The sequence below is a fragment of the Muntiacus reevesi genome, chromosome 13 (genome assembly GCF_963930625.1).
Source record: "Muntiacus reevesi chromosome 13, mMunRee1.1, whole genome shotgun sequence".
NCBI classification, from domain to species: domain Eukaryota; kingdom Metazoa; phylum Chordata; class Mammalia; order Artiodactyla; family Cervidae; genus Muntiacus; species Muntiacus reevesi.
The window spans coordinates 1,580,043-1,590,901 of record NC_089261.1 but is presented as its reverse complement, the minus strand read 5'-3'; the positions used below and the strand labels follow the sequence as shown (position 1 = coordinate 1,590,901).

Sequence of the window (10,859 nt, the reverse complement as noted above, 5' to 3'; positions counted from 1 at the left end):
CTTCTCTACACGACGGCTTCCACCCTTGGAGCTGGCTTCCCCCAGGGTGAGAGATTTAAGACAGCAAGAGTGACTTAAGACGTGCACCACGGCCCTTTGGAAACCTGATCTTAGAAGCACTCTCCCTCACTTCACTTCCGCTGACTCTTCACTGGAGGCAAGTCAGGAGGCTCAGCCCCCCAAGAGACGGAGGTCACTGGGGGCCGTGTCAGGGGCTGCCTCCCCCAGCCCTGCTGGATGGACAGGATTTAACTGAGGTGCAGACAGCATTTCAGGTGGAAATAAGAGTGTGAGCACAGAGGTCCAGAGGTCTGAGTGCGGCGACTCGGTTGGAGCAAAGAGCTTATGTAGGAGTGTGGGCAGTAACTGGAGACGTCGTCTGGGCCCAGAGTGAACTGGGTTTAAAAAACATAGCAGGCCGCAGAGTTTTACTTCCGTCCTTGGGCGCTTGTCTCTACCGCCCCACTCCACGCTGAGCTCTGTGCGTTTGGGAACTACTCCTGTTTCATTCTCAGTACGTCTCTGATTTACAGCAGAAGTTGGCAAGTGGTGGTGATCAGGAAGACTTAATGAATAAACCCCGTGAAGTCGCTGTGTCAGGAGAATGTGCAGTGCCAGATCTGTTGTCTTCATCCTTTAAGGATTCAACAGGATCACGTGCAGAGCTCCCGATCAAGATTCAAACCCTGTCCCTTATTCCTGAAGTCCCACGGCTGAGATTCACAGCACACAGCCAGGAGGAGAGCCGGGCTTTGGACTACAGTCCGTGCGGTCGCAGAGAGTCAGACACAGCTTAGCGACTGAACAAGCTCTTTCATCAAACCTGATCATCCTGTTGAGCCTCAGAGTCTTGGCGCCTGGGCAGGAGAGGACCAGCTTGGTGTCTAGGGGCAGGCACAGCCGGTCCCCCTCAGCAGCGCGGGAGCGAGACGAGAGCAGCACAGCCGGCTGGGCAGGCTCCTCACACTGGCGCTGACCACTTGCCACGCCACCTCCCCCCGTGGCTGGCTGGAATGCCTCTCCGAGCTGCCTTCGTGCATTGCCCTCGGTGTGAAGGGAGAGAGAGCCTATTCTGCGGGAAGGAGTAGAGGAGACAAAACTATCAGGTGGAGTGTGTGTTTGGGGCCGCCCCAGTCTGGGAGCTTAACCAGTAGAAGCGCCTTTCTCGCAGTTCTGGAGGCTACAGGCCGGCAGGGTGGGTTTCTCCTGAGGCCCTTCTCTGCGCCTTTTGATGGTTGTCCTCCCGTCTGCAGGCCTTTCTTCTCTGCTCACACCCCTGTGTCTTTTCCTCATCTTACAAAGTCACCAGTCCTGTTGGATTAGGGCCCCACATTCATAACCTCATTTAACCTTAGCAACCTTGCTAAAGGCTTGTCTCCACATACAGTCACACGGGGGTTAGGGCTTCCTCATACAAGGGAGAAGGACCCAGTTCATTCCGTAACGGGGGCCAAAGTTTATTGCACGCGCGCCTTACGTCCTGTCACCCGTATTCTTCTAAGGGAGTGAGAGCCTCCCGTTTGCAGAGATGGTGATCGATCATTCTTTTTCCCCCAAGGCTTTCCTTCTATTTATTTTTAAATCTGTTTCCTTGGCTGTGCTGGGTGCTCGTCGCTGCGCACGGGCCTCTCTGACTGTGGTGGGGCAGGGCTACCCCCGATTCGTGCTGCGCGGCTTCTCGCTGTGGGGGCGCCTCTCCTCGCTGGGCACGGGTGCCAGGGCGCGCGGGCCTCGGCGGCGCGTCAGTGGGCTCGGTAGCTGCGGCCCGCGGGCCTCGTTGCTCTGTGGCATACGCGGGCTTCCTGCATCAGGAACCGAACCTGGGCCCCCTGCCTTGGCAGGTGGGCTCTTGCCCGCTGCACCACCAGGGAAATCCTGACCCCTGACTGCTAAAGGCACTTCACAGCCACCGTCCCCGTGACGCCACAGGAATCTCCCGGTTAGCAGAGATGATGTCATCTCTTGTCCACAGAAGGGGAAGCCAAACCAGGAGGGTTCCCAGGCTCCCCCCCAGTTACACAGTGTCTAGAATCTGGTTTCCGGATCCTGGGCCTCTCTCTCTGCCCTGCCTTGGTGTAATCTGCTCTTGACCACTTGGGACCACCCCCTTAGCACCCTGACCTAGATTCTGACTGCCCGCTTCTTCCTCCCGCACGCTCCATCAGAACCTGACCCCCCCCCAAGTCCTTCCGTTTGATTTTCAAAGCAACAAGTAGCTGACTGAAGAAAACTGTCAAGAATCCATGCTGATTTGTTGGTGCAAGCTTACCCAGGAGGGATCCTAGCCAAACAGGTCAACAATCTGTGATGCTCTACAGCTTGTAAAACACTTTCCTCACATACCATAGCTAGCTTCCTTCCACTATAACAAGGATTCTCTGAGGTGGATGCTACTCCTATCCATACTCTCAGACTCAGAGACGGGAGTTAGCCCCGAATCTCGCAGGCAAGTGCAGAGGCTGGGCTTGAAGCAAACACCGTGAGCTCTCTTCTCCGCCGCCCTCCGCCTCCAAAGTCTGCCAGATCGTTCAGCGCAGTGCTTTGTTGCACGGACGCTCTCCTCCAACTCCTCCAGCCTGTGGCGCCCACCCTTCCCTGGGCACTCCTTCCCGACCGCCGCTCTGTCGAGCTCCCACAGCGCTGGGACTCGAGACGCTGCTCCCTTCCTGCTTAGCCCGGGGTGACCGCAAACACGGGTTCCCTCCTCACGAGGCTTTTGCTTCTTCATCTGGGGTCAGTTTCAGTGACTAGGGTCATTTTCCACCTGTAAGAGTCTTAAACAAACTGATTGTCTTTACCTTCTGTTTCATTCATCCCATAAACAGTTATTTAGTGTCTGCTACGTGTCAGGCCCTGTGCTGTGTACTCTTCCCCCCTTTTCTCATTTCTTTTTAAAATAAACTTGGCCTTTTGAGTGTCTTACTAACAGAAAACAGTACCAACAAAAGAGAAAACCCAAGAATGAAAAAGCAAAAACCTTCCTCAGCAGGTTCCCGCACTGCCGCCCCACCACGCGAATGCGCGGGCCTGGGGGACAGACAGCAGCAGGTTTGCAAAGCGGAGCAGCAGCCCCCAGGACTAGCCCGGCAGGGCCCCTGCCCTCAGGGCGTACACCTCTTACCCGCCAGGATTGCCCCTTGAAAGCGTCTGCAGGGTGCTTGTAGAGAAAGCTCAGTCCTGCAGACGAATGACTGAGGAAGGAAAGAAAGGCCACAGGGTGAGACGGGCAAAGAGCGGACCTGGGAAGCTGGGCCTTTTCGTTTCTGGCCTGGGGTGTTTCTCTTCCACACTGTCCTCGCATCGTGAGTTCTCCCTTCTCGCTCACTGCTGAGACTGTGGCCTCTCTGCTGGGCGTTCCGGCCGAGGTCTGGCCCTGTACTGCTGCTGATTTCGTAGCTGACAACAGGACTCATGGGTCACCATGTCAACATCCAGATATCCAGTTTCCACTGAAATTTTAGACACAAGAGTACAAGAAGCAAGCCTGGTGCTCGGGCTGAGCCAGCTCATAAGCAGGGCTTCCCTCTGCTTCTCTCTGTGCTGCCGGGCAGACTCTGCTAGCCCTCTCTAGGAAACGGCGCACTTTGCTGTCCCACTCACTACACCCTGCCCCCTGCTTTTCTCCAAATTAGGACCTGGAGCTGCCTGTAGATTAGGCTCCGCTCGCTCTGCATGCCAGTCAGCTGCTGAAAAACCTTCACCACTCCTTGCGTCCGGTCTCTCAAGGCGACGTTCCGAGATTTAGGCCACCGAGGAGAGTGTGAGCCCCGGAGTGGGGTTAGCCCCCGTGTCCCCTCCATAAGGAAGCCCCGCACCCGCGTGTTTCACAGAAGCAGCAGCTGGGTGCCCAATGTACACGAACACCTGTTTGCACTGTCGGCCCTCAGTTTGTGTCAACGTCACCACACGCCTGTTAAAAATTGCATTCTATCAAAAGCATACCAGCATGTGATTTAAAAAGCCAACTTCCACAGCCCTACAAGGGTTTTTAAGACAAAGACAGAGTGGCCCTGGGCCTCTCTCCACCCACCCCACCCCCACTTCTCCTCCCCTAGACGGACCACTTTCACCTTGCTTGGCTCGCGCTTTTGCTGATACCCGTCTATAAATATTAACAACAGGTTTGAAGTGCTGCTTCCTGGTTTTTCAGTTCAGGGCTTATCTGCTGCCGTCCCACCACAGGACGCGAGGACTCAGCCCCCTCTCTGCACTCACGCCTCCACACGCGTGTGCACGTCCCACGTTCCTTCATCCCCACTGCAGGGAGTGTGGCTTTGGGTAGACAGCTGGTTGTGCACTTGTCCCTGTGACAGAGCTAAGCCATGGAGTCAACTGGGGTGGCTTTTCCTTTCCAGCGCATCTCTCTGTCTTGATTCCCGTTTTCTTCACACACGTGGGTTTCTAAGACCGTAGCACTAATTCCCTCTCAACCCTGCCAGCTCTCCAGATCCCCCAGTGCGTCCTTAGAGGCTTCCTCCCCTCCTGCTCTGGGGGCGCTGGTGCGTGGCTGCCTGAGATGCCCCGGCCCCTTTCTTGTCTTGCATCACCTGTTTCTGGACTGCATGTCTTCTCATTTTTTGCTTCCTTCCCACTTTTTGATGACTTATATTTCTGGAAACTTCTGCGAGTGCATGAAAGGAAACTTTTTTAAACTTTGCATGTCTGAAATGTCCAGCGCCTGCTTGATTAAGTGTGGGGTCCTAGATAAGAAGTTGTTTTTGCCGCAGAACTTCGATAGCATGGCTTGTTGTCTTCTAGCTTTCAGTGACCTGGTAGGAATTCTTTGTCTTCAAGAATGTCACCAGGTCATACCTATCGTGCTGGCCACTTGGTGGCCCGTTCAGTCTGAAAGCTCATGCTCTATGATTCTGGAGTATTCTTTAGTTATTTTATATCCTTCATCATAGTTCTAAACTCCTGTGATTCAGCGGTTGGGATGAATTTCTCATCTCTTCTTTCTTGTTTCCTTCTTTGTCTTTTTTATTCTACTCTCTGGGAAATTTCCTCAATTTATCTTCTAATGCTTTTATTACATTTTAAAATTTCTGGTGTCTTTTTTTTTTTCCTTTCCAAGAGCTTGGAGACTTTTCCCTAAAAAAAAAAAGTTGTTTTCAGTGGAGTTTAAGATATAGTGAAATTAGATGCATGTGGCTAGCCCACTATTTTTACCCAGTGTCTGTAAATACATTGGTTCTCTAACAATTCCTACCTTCTATTTGTATCAAATCCATTAAGTTTTTATAGTGGCGTCCTACTAGTTAACGTACTTGCCCCTCACAGCCTAGAATGTGGTATCTGTGTAGAACCTTGGGGTCGTCTGGCTCACGCCTGTCACTGACAGAATACCCAGCTCTCAGAGACGCGAAGTGTCCTCTTGGAAAACACCTGTTCCTGCCGGGACCCACCAGAGGCGTGTGAGATGGAACACTTGGCAGGCGCGCTGCACTCTCGTAGCTTTTTTGTTTGCTTCTTTGGGCTAGTGGTAAAGAACCCGCCTACCAACGCAGGGGACATGAGAGATGTGAGCTTGATCCCTGGGTCGGGAAGATCCCCTGGAGGAGGGCATGGCAACCCACTCCAGCGTTCTTGCCGGAGAGCCCCATGGACAGAGGAGCCTGGCGGGCTACAGTCCACGGGGTCGCAAAGAGCCGGACGTTGTTTGTTTACGCTTTTCCAAAGAGTGTCACTGAGTTATGATTGACATATAATAAATAACCTGCACGTATTTGAAGTGTGTGATTTGATCAGATTTGACCCATATACGTATGGCCCACATGCGTATATATACACACATACGTATGAAACCATCATCACAGGCAAGACACTGATCACTCCCCCAGTTCCCGTCCCCTTTGTCAATCCTTCCTCCCGCCTCCCGCCAGGCAGCCAGGGGTCTGCTTTCTGTCACTGTGGATTCATTTGCATTTGCTCGGTACAAATGGAATCACAGAGTGTGGTCTGTCTTCCTGTCTGGCTTTTTCTGCACTAGCTTTGCTGGCTGCTTTGGAGGCCACGCCTGGCTGTCCAGGTGAGAAGTCTTCGCCAGCTCCACCTCCTTCCACAGCCTTCCTCTTCTACACGCTTCCCATCTCGCCTCCCACAGGGGCTGCCACCTGCCGTGTTCCGGCCTTCTCTTCTCCATCCAAGCCTGTAGTCATGAAAGGACCGAATTAACATCCACAAGAGGTGACTGATACGATTTTATATGTATGACTTGGGTGACTGTACAGAAGACAAAAACTCATGTTTGGCTTGTGCCAAAGAAGTAAAGCTCTGATGGTGGATTTCTGAGCATGAGCACTTAAGTTTGGGAGAGATTTTTGAACAAAGGCCTCCCCTGAACCTCTAGACTCGCACCCTGGGAGCAGAATCCCCGAGAATTGAAATCCCCCCTGGTTCCATTCAGAATTTTGGTTTCCTGAAACGTCAGCCATTGAGAAGCTAAAAAAAGAATTAATGTCTTGCTGGCCTTCCTTCCTTTTGGTCTGTTTGGCAGAGAAAACAACCCTGTCTCGATGAGAGGTCACTCGAGAAGGCAGGGCTCCCGCGTTTCGTCCCTGGGTCTCTGGTCTGGGTGAGAGGAGGGCCACCAGAAGCGGGGCCGGGCCGCCAGACCAAAGTCGGAAGCCCGCAGACCGGCCTGGCTCTGGAGGTGGCCCCTTCTTTCCTTACTTGTTTGCACGTTTAATCTTTAATTCTTCATCAGTTAATTCACATTTCATTCTTGACAGTAAGTACTGTGAAGGAGGAGAATTGGAAATATTTCTACATCATCTCAACTTGAGCGCAGTGCTCAGCGGTGGCCCTGTCCGAGGGGGCGCCAGGCCGGCGTGCTCGCCGGGGAGCGCAGCGGTTAGGGACCCTTGGGGCGGCAGCGGGGGCGGCAGCGTTACTTTGATAGGTAGTGTATGTGTCTGTGGTTTGTAATGATTGCTGGTGCAATGATATTTTCACACATTTATTAAGTCATATTTATTAAGGCAAATTATCGTCTGTGTTCTTCAGGCTGTGCATTAGAACTCTGAGACTTGTTTACTGAAGACAAGTTTGTTCTCTTAAACACCACCTGTGTTGCCACACACACACGCACCCCCCGTCTCCTAGCACCATCGTTGTATTCTGCTCTTTACAGTGTTGACTTGTTTAGAGCCACGTGTAAGGGTGTACAGCGCTTGTCTTCCTCTGGGCTCGTCTCTAGGATCAGCGTGCTGTGAGTGGCAGAGGGTCCGCACCCCCCGTCTCCTAGCACCATCGTTGTATTCTGCTCTTTACAGTGTTGACTTGTTTAGAGCCACGTGTAAGGGTGTACAGCGCTTGTCTTCCTCTGGGCTCGTCTCTAGGATCAGCGTGCTGTGAGTGGCAGAGGGTCCGCACCTTCCATCGTGTGCGCTACATCCTTTATCCGTTCGTCCACTGATGGGCATTTCAGCTGTTTCCATACCTTGGCTATTCTCAACAGGGAGTGCAGCTGTCTTGCTGAAATCCCGTTTTCATTTCCTGTGGCCATATACCCAAGAATGGGTTGCTGAATCACAAGGTAAATCCATTTTTCTTTTTTTTGAGGAACCTCCATATTGTTTTCCATAGAGGTTGGGCCAATTTACATTCCCACCAAAAATGTATAAAGGGATTGAACTTATTTTCACATGTTTATTGATCAGTTAGACTTCCTCATCTAAACTGCCTGGTTTTAACTCCACCCATTTGTCTAACAGGTTATTTTCATAGGAGTTATGTATTGTGAACGCTTATCCTTTATTGATTACTGACGATATGCACTGTAGTTACTTTCTCCAAGTTTGTAGCTTCTCTTCATACTTTTTGAATGTTTCTTGTGGAAAAAGAAGTTTAAAATTTTAAATAAGTAGGTTTAGCAGTATTTTCTCTTACAGATTTTGTGCTTTAAGAAATCCATCTTTCCCCAGAGATCATAAAGTTATCTTTGTTTTTTTGTTTCTTGCTTGTTAAAAATTAAAGTTTTTTTTTTAAAGAGTTAAAGTTTTTTTTAAACCACCTTTATTTTGTTTTCAGTTTTACTTTTCCATTAAGAAACTCTATTGTCTCAGAACCATCTAATGAACACTCTGCCCTTTTTCTGTGATTTGTAATGTCACCGCTACATGACACATGCCCATGCAAGACAAAAGTGTTTCTAACCTTTATATCCCGCCCACTTTGTCTATCTGCCTGTCTGCCTATTGTAATGTCTGCCTTGAGCTTTGTACTTTAGATATCTTTTAAGGCAAATTTTCACCTTCTTCAAAAGGAGGAAAGTTGTTTTGTCTCTTTTTGCTCCTTTTTTCTCCCTCACATTATTTATTTTTTCAATCCAGATTGTCAAATTTCATGAAAGCCCTCTTGGGCTTTTTAAGACGTTTGTATTTCATTTAAAATTAATTTGGGAATAACTGCCAACTTTATAACATAGACTCTTCCTGTTCACAAACATGGCACGTCTCTGCATCAGATTGAGTTTTCTCTTTTGTGCGTATTTGTTAGATTTATTCTTAGGTACCCTCTAGGTTTTGTTGCTATTGTAAATGATATATTTGTAAATTGGTTCTTAGAATTGCTTTTAATTTTATTGTTATTTTGAATTTATTTATTTCATTATCATTTTCAGTTGCACCTGGTCTTCGTCGCCGCGCGAGGGCCCTCTCTGGAAGCTCCAAGTGGAAGCTGCTCCCCCGTTGCCGTGCGCGGGCTCCTCGTTGCGGCGGCTTCTCTTCAGGCGCAGAGGCTCACGGCCGCTCTGTGGTTGCGGCTTGCTGGCTCTGGGGCCTGTGGGTTTCAGGAGCTGCAGCACAGGTGCTCGTTAGCTGTGGCTTGCTGGCTTAGTTGCTCTGCGGCATGTGGAATCTTCTGGGCCAGGGATCGAACCCGTTTCCCTGCACTGGCGGGCAATTCTTATCCACCTCGCCACCAGAGAAGTCCTCTTATAATAGTTTTTGATGGTATACGGGAAGGTTGTTGATTTTTTTAATACTGACCATCTATTCAGCAGCCTTGATGAGCTCTCATCAGTACAGTCATCTCCAAAGAAATTTTTTGAATTTTTCAACAGAGAGTTAATGTAAACAGTGTCACTTTATTTCCTTTCCCAGTCTCAGATCAGTTTCATGCTTACTGTGATCTCTCAGACCTTTATTACAATACTGAATAGTCTTTACTAGAGAGAGAAGGCTTCTAATATTTCACCACTGACTGAACATGATGTTTGCCGTAGGTTTTCAAGAAATACTGTTTATTGGGCTAAGAAAATGCTTTTATATTTATAGTTTACAAAGAGTTTTTACTACGAATAGATGTTGAATTTTTAACATCATAATAATTTGCTGTGTCTATTGAGATATGTTTCTTTAATTTACTAATGTGAATAATATTGATTATCTAATATTAAGCCACCCTGGCATTCCTGGGATAAACTCTAATGGGTCATGATTTATTTTTATACATTGCTAATACTGAATATTTTGTGTCTAAATTTGTGGGTGATGTTGGCCTCAAGTTTTCCTTTTTCATACTTTACTTATAGTATATAGAGGTGTAAACAAACTGTTTTTATTAGGGTTAGAGCCATTTGAATCAGAAGGGAATTTAAAGAGCATCCCATTTGGTCATATCACTGTAGTAGGAGAAACTGAAGCCGAGAGAAAGGAAATAGCCTTTCCAAAATTATACAGCATTAGAAAGAGTTGGGGCTGAAGTACTTGGCAGAGCACATATGAATTTCCGATTGCTCTCCCACTCGTGGTCTTATTCTGTCTACAGCAGCCTCACAGGAAGATTGCCCCTCAGTCAGTAAAGAATCTGCCTGCAATGCAGGAGACCCAGGTTCGATCCCTGGGTCAGGAAGATCCCCTGGAGAAGGGCATGGCAACCCACTCCAGTATCCTGGCCTGGAGAATCCCAGGGACAGAGGAGCCTGGGTTGGCTACAGTGCATGGGGTCACAAGAGGCAGGCACGACCTAGCGACTGAACCACCACCACATTTATGGTTGGGCTGAGAACCGGGGAAATCACATCATGAATTGTGTGACTGGAAGCCAGGCATCAGACTCCTAGACCAGAGCCCCCTTCCAAGTTACTTCTGTTCTATGCCCACCCCCCGCCCCGACAGGTCCACTGTTTAGCCTGAAATGAAGGGAACCCTGAGACCTACACCCAGAATGATTACCGTATGGAAGTCCAGCGGTGTCTTCACAGGCCTGTCAGACAAGCGGCCCGTCTGCTTGAGCGCGCATGTCTGAGCGGCCCGCTCCAGCGGGCAGGGGCGAGGCCTTCATGGTCCCCAAGGGTTGTCGGGGGAAGGGACACCCTCAAGGCCGCGTAAGTCCGGGCTCTCTGAGGCTGTCCCTCGTGGAGTCTGTTACAGAGTCAGGGCAGGCCCTGAGGGCCTGTCCTTGCCCCCGAGAACGGGGCTGCCGTTTGCCTCCGCCCCTCTGCCGCACCGCCCCTCCCCCAGTATCTCTCTGCGGGCTGCTTCCTGCACCGGCGCCCTTGTTTTGCTCCTGCTATTTGTGTCTGCTGCTAACAGCTGGCCCCAGCCCGGCAGCCCCTTGCTCGCAGGATTATCCAATTATCCCATTAGCCCAGCGTGTCCTTCCTTCCTCCAGGGCTATTAGCTGCCTCCTGCTCCCTCGCTCCCTCCGAGGGCCGGTCTGCGGCCTCTGTCGCTCCTTCCCAGCCCGGCTGAGGGCCGGGTCAGCCCCCAGTCACACAGACTCGGGGAGCCCCAGAGCTGGAAGGGGCACTCTGCGTGGCGGAAGGAAGCTGGCCGCCGCATTTCAAGTCCCGTGAGCCCGTCCGGCCCCACGAAGGCCTCAGACCCCGGGTCTCACGTCCACGGCCGTGTTCT

General features: G+C 50.5%; 1 long non-coding RNA gene across 1 annotated transcript; it reads left to right on the top strand.

Annotated features, from left to right (window-relative positions):
- The first annotated feature begins 785 nt into the window (after positions 1 to 785).
- LOC136146019 (uncharacterized) lies at positions 786 to 9,401 on the top strand. Its single transcript, XR_010658886.1, has 3 exons — positions 786 to 1,106; positions 7,460 to 7,537; positions 8,624 to 9,401. It is a non-coding gene; the product is annotated as an uncharacterized lncRNA (long non-coding RNA).
- The last annotated feature ends 1,458 nt before the right edge of the window (positions 9,402 to 10,859 follow it).